Source organism: Nothoprocta perdicaria, unplaced genomic scaffold, assembly GCF_003342845.1.
Source record: "Nothoprocta perdicaria isolate Ctin4 unplaced genomic scaffold, notPer1 scaffold_234, whole genome shotgun sequence".
In the NCBI taxonomy this organism is placed as follows: domain Eukaryota; kingdom Metazoa; phylum Chordata; class Aves; order Tinamiformes; family Tinamidae; genus Nothoprocta; species Nothoprocta perdicaria.
Genome location: NW_020455460.1, coordinates 655,201 through 661,200, shown reverse-complemented (window position 1 = coordinate 661,200; position 6,000 = coordinate 655,201).

The window sequence follows — 6,000 nt, the reverse complement described above, 5'->3', positions numbered from 1 at the left end:
ACCCGGCCCGTGCCGCTCCCTGCAGCCAGCCTGACCCTGGTCAGCAGCACCTACCTCCACCTGCACCTTCCTCATCCTCCTGCTTCCACCAGCCCTTTCCTGGAGAAGGTGGTGCCATCCTCCTAGCCTTGCTCCTTCCCTAAGCGGAGGTGGGAAGGTGCCAAGCCCTTGGGAAGTGCCAAGCACTATTTTCCTCCGTAGCTTCCATCACAGGGTAAAGACGCCCATCATGGGGAAATCATAGCATGGAGATCCTCATGAGCATTGGCCACCACCTGCACAAACGCTCAAGCTCAGCCACGGACTAGCACACAACAAAGATGGGATTGAGGGAAAATCCAGCCCAGCGCCCAGCTGAGCTGTGTCCACCAGCAACACAACCTCTGGGGAGTCTCAGGATCCAACCCCAGGCTTGTAACCTCTGGGGAGTCTCAGGATCCAACCCCAGGCTTGTGAACACATAAGAATTCTCAGATATGGGGGATATTTTAATACTTACAGTTCAGGTAAATGACCACAGAAACTGCAAAGGACATACACCTGATGTAAAACCCACCCATGGAGGAACTCACAGCTTCAAAGCAGAGTTAGACATTTTTGGAAAATAGGTTGGTAGAATTCCTTAATATAAAGAGCACCACGTATCCCTAACTGAACTACTGGAAGTCAATCAACTACTTTGGCTGAGGAAACAAAAAAATACGAAAGCCTGTGGCAGAGAGGACATCTCTAGTCCAAATGGTTTCTGACTGCCAAAGGCTCAAGCCGCTGGGAAGTGTTTTGTACCAGGAGGTGCAACCACCAAGGCCTGCACACGAGCGCATCTCGGCCAGCGCTCCCGGGCAGCAGAGCACCGGGGCAGCTCTTCCACAGGAGTGGGTCAATTCCAGGCGGTCCTCGGTGCCCATGGAGCCCAGGCGGGGCAGGAATGGCTCTTCAGAGCAGCCTCCTGCACTCAGGAAGATGTGAGCACCACGCGCTGTATTTCATTCACTGTGAAGGGTAAGGTGGCCCATCACATCACAGTCTGAGAGGTGTCTTCCCGGGTTTTTCTAATATTTTTCTAATCTACTGTGGGGATAGAAGGGGATGTGTGGGATACTCCAGATTCCCACCACGATCCCTGTGTGTAAAGAAATGTGCTACCTCACTGCAAACAGTCCTCTAGTATCTGCAACGCTGCGAAGTGTCCGTGCCAAAGCGAGTGATCCATTGCACGGCTCTAACACCGGGAAAGAAAAGAGGCCCTCGAGCTGCGCAACCCACAGCAGCTCCGAACAGAACCAGGGGCCCTCTGCCAGTCGCTGCAGGTAGCAGGCGCTCGCTGCAGCAGCCGCCGTGCAGCCCGTGGTGCGGCCGAGCAGCAGCCCGCGCCGCCGCCGCGCTCCCGCCGGCCCGGGCAGCCGTCGCCTCGCGCTGCCGCCACGGCTGGGAACGACGAAGACACGGCCGCTCTGCAGAGGCGACTGGAGCCAACGAAGCAGAACGAGCAGCGTCCTCAGACACCGTTAACCGATAGAACTCATCTGCCAGAAGAACTTTTCAATCCTACAGCTGCTTAAACAGTAAGTGCTAATCTATACCAAACAGATAATTCATGCACATTAGGGAACCCGTTTTCTCTCCTCCTCTTCCAAGGGCTGTATCTCTGGATCTGCCTCTAAGAGAGGTCTAACCCAGCAGACAAGAGAAGACCCTTCCTTTCCAGATGTCATGCAGGAAAGGACATGGACGCTCATCAGGAGAAAAACAATGAAGAAAGGGTCGTCACTTGAACGGAGCTTTTAGGTCTTTCAGGATCAATGAGTAGCTCGCTGCATTTTACACTTGTTTCCCTTTATAGGCAGATCTACAAGGAGAACACTAAGTTGACTAGGCAAGAAGAGCTCAAGAGGGGGAATCTCCCTAAGCACTACAATCTAAGCTATTTTATCTCTAACAATACTGATCTCATTTATTGGTATTTCAAATATTCTTTTTTTAATAAAACATTTAACTCTTATATACATATGCAGAAAAAAAATCATTAAAATTAAAAATTCACTCCAGAAAAACTCAGAGTTCATGGATTTAAATGAAAGACTCTCCCAGAATACCCAGGTTGTGCAAATTTGTCCCAGTTCACTGTTTTCCTTCTCCTCTTGGAAACAACCGCTCTCTTTAAGGCTGAGGACAACCCCCTTACCAAAGCACACTGTCGGTCGGTCAGCTCCCGCCTGCGCCTCGTTGGGGCAGTTCCAACCCAAGCCGGGGGAGCAGCCAGAGCCTAAGGGCGGCTCTGCATTAGCACAGGCGTGCAGGGCCATGCTCGGAGGAGACGCTTCCCCGCGGGTCGCGCGGCCGCCGTGCCGGTGCCCGGTGCTCGCCGCTCCGCGCCCACGCGAGGGCAAACAGCGGAGCTCAGGAACGGGCAGTCTCCGCTGAAGAAGGACCTTGATCCCCCACAAACACTAGAGACAAAACTCAGGTATCTCCCAAAGCTCGTGGTTCGTTTCTTTTAGCCCTCGGGAGAGCGTTGTAAAGGACTCCATGGTCTCCATGGCCAGAGCAGAAACTTTCTTCTGGTGGTGTTCCCCTTCCTGCAAAGCTGACGTGGCCAAGGCAGCAGGGCAGACAGGAGGATTATCGGGAATTCGTAATAGGCTGCAATGATACTTGAAGCCAGCTGGTATTAGTCGATAGCACACTAAGGCAGAAAGCTCTATCCACTGCTTCATTAAAAAAGTAAATGACTTCAAATCACCATGGTAGGATCCATTGCATTTTAATGGAAGGGGACAGGGACTTGGAATTCAGGAGGAAGCTCAGCCTGTACCTCTCCACTGCTCTTTTGTATTTCAATTTTCTTTGGCCAGTGGGGATGATTTTATAGCATCACAGCAGAACATTATCTTTTATACTTTGACAAAATGAAACTGAGTCCTTGGGATTTTTTCACCCATTGCTCTCTTGGCTACTTCACTGCAGTTCTATTTCATTACTTATTGATTTTTCAACATGCTGTCTGCATCGCTGTAATTTACACAAGTTCTGATAGCCCTCAGCGATTCTTAACACCTCAGGGTGAGATCATGGAGTTCACTTGAGATACCAAAGGTAGGCAACAAGTTCTTCAGAAAGGATGACAAATTGACAAACTTGATAGGCAAAGAGGAAATTTGAGTAGCTCAAGGTGGATCATACACTAAATTATCAAGGTATTTTTCTTAGCCACATTGAATTAGAGCAACTTTGTACCCCCAAAATTTCTCACAAATATAGCCAATAAGAACCTGCACAGTATCTGGCTAGAAACCAAGAAATTAATAATTTATGTCCCCTATATAGCAGTTGAACTAGTGCTATTTTTGTTGCAACTGGAGATAACCACTGGTCTACAGATATGTTTGTTAGCAGGGCAGGCGGCTTCAAGGACAAGGACGGTGATCTACACGGAGCTACTCTTACACCGAGGAAAGCAACTATTTCTTCTGGAAGTACTTCAGACTTCTGCCATTCTCAGTAGCTCAGAAGCAGCCACCTGTGGCGAGAGGTGTTTGCTCTGACCAAAAGGGACAGCAAAACCTGGTGTTTCTAACACAAAGCGATGACGAATACCCGTGCCCATCATCCCCACGTCGCCATCTCGCACCCCAGAACAGACTCGCTTCTACAGCAAAGGTTTTCTGCTTAGTGAAATGCGCTCTGGTCTTATCAAGGGGTCCCACTCTACCAATTCCTCACACACATGGACGTACCTGACACCGCACTGGCAAACGGGAGGCAGCAGCAACTGCCCTTTCCTTGTCCCAGCAAGCAGAAGCTTGGGATATTTTTGAAACGCCTGTTCTCGTGTGAACCTTTAGGCCTGGCTATCTAGCATATTTTGCCATCAGATGTAGTATAAAAGACTGGTAAAAGTAATGTAAATTAAAATACATTATGACCTTCAATGGAATTGAAGCCCAAAGTGTTAGCCTGTTTCATGTGACAGCCCAGCTGTGAACACCAGCTTGCAAAACGAGTTTCATTTATTAATTGTTATTTGCTTTTATGCTGAGAAGTACAACGAAAAGGTGGAGAAGCTGATTAAGGCAGCATGTTTTCCTCTGGAAAATACTCTTAATAAGATGCAGGTATACCTTTTATAGGTATATAATACTGGAAGTTGAAGATGGTGAGAGGCAAAAAGGGTGTGGAGATGGTAAGGATGAGGCTGAAGAGGTTTTCATAAGCTACCACCAGCTTCATCCCAAGCACAGAGGTTTTCATTGATGAAGGATTTCAAATCACCAGGTAGCCGCTCGAGAAAAGCAGATTGCAGGACACTCACTAGCTATTCCCGCCTGGAAACGGACCTGCTGAAGGAAGGTTGTCTACATCCCGTCAACCCCTCCTGACCTGCCTGGGAAGGGCAAGGGCAGCGACTCGCATCACCCTCACCAGCACGGACTCCTGATGTCCTGCAGCCCTGGGAAAGGGCAGATCTCGAATGTATTTTAAAAGGAAAGGACCTGAGGAGTAAGGGAAATATAGCGCCCCTTGCCTTGATTTCCCAGGAAAACAACAATTAGTTACAGCTATCAAAAAATAAAAATGATGATCAACAGACAACATGGATTGGTCTGAAATACACCAAGGAGGGCGAAACAGACTTGATAGGCAGGAAAAGAAAACAATAAACAGAATATTTTAAAAGCACTAATAAGGCTATTGACGTGGCCTCCCAGTGCTTCTCATTAAGGAGGCAGAGGAACCATCTAGATGCTGCCTAAATGGTGGGAAGAGCAAAGTCTTCCAAGAGCAGCCATCAGGCCCTCCTGAATACGCGATACAGTGCACAGGCAGTAACAGACACATTGGAAATCAATTTTTTGAATAAAAATTCAAAATGATCTTGACAAACTAGAAAAACGGTCCAAACTGAGTACAGTAAAGATATATGCTAACATACCTCTTTGTACCTAGCCGTTATATAGGCATAAGTTGTCAGCTATTAGCTCTTTTTAATCCTCTTAAAATACTCTTACAACTTCTGTTTTACCTTGATCAGTTGTGACAGTTGCCCAGGACCGAGATTTGCCTCTGTGCTTTATCGAATACTTTATCGTGGCTGCCAATCTTGCAGCAGGAGCGGCTAGGGAACGGGGGGCACGCGGCGGCGGCGGGCCGGCGCTCCGCGGCAGCACCGCAGCACACGGCAGAGCTCCCAGGCACGGCACTCAAGCTCTCCTGCAGCGCCAGGACAGCGCGCGACACACGGAACACCCTACAAGCAGGTTACCTCGGAGGGTAATGTGCGGCAGGACGGCGCCGGGCTCCGCGGCCCCCGCGCACGCTCGGAGGCTGCGGGCGCGTGCCCGGGGCACTGCAGAGCCCGCTCCACAGGCGGGTTGACACGGCTCTCCTCATCACACACGCTCTTATTGCCGCTCTTTTGAACTCCATGGGATTCAACAGAAGTTCTTTGTTTAGAATACCCATTTTTGGTGACTCTAGCAAGCCACAACTGTAAGCCCCGCTCTTCCCTGTGAGCCATTAAACCACATCCATACAGGTTCAACTCGACCAATTCAGTCTCTCAAAGCATATGCGAAAACCCAGGTCTTCCCTTTTCCTGCAGCTTGGATACACGGTTCCAAAGGATCCTCCATTTTTGCAATCAGTATTAGAAAGTAAATACTTGGATGGGCTCCAAAACTCATGGAGTCCAGTCTGTTACATACTCAAGCCAGCCTCGCGCGGGGACTATCTAGGCACCGCTCTGTGCAGCGGCGCTGCCGGCAGCCCAAGCGGTTGCCAGCCCCCAGGAGTCGTGGAAACGCGAGGCACAGAAACAGCGAGGGACGCGCAGCCCCACATCTTTAAAGGAAGACAGGAAGGAGCCCAATGCTAGCAGCCTTAAGGGCTGCACATTTTTTGCAAGAATGGGAATAATTTGGCCACGCAAACACATCAGCATCATCAAAAAGAGTTACCAAGTGTATGAAGCACTGGACTCGCCCTGCACGTTCACACGGT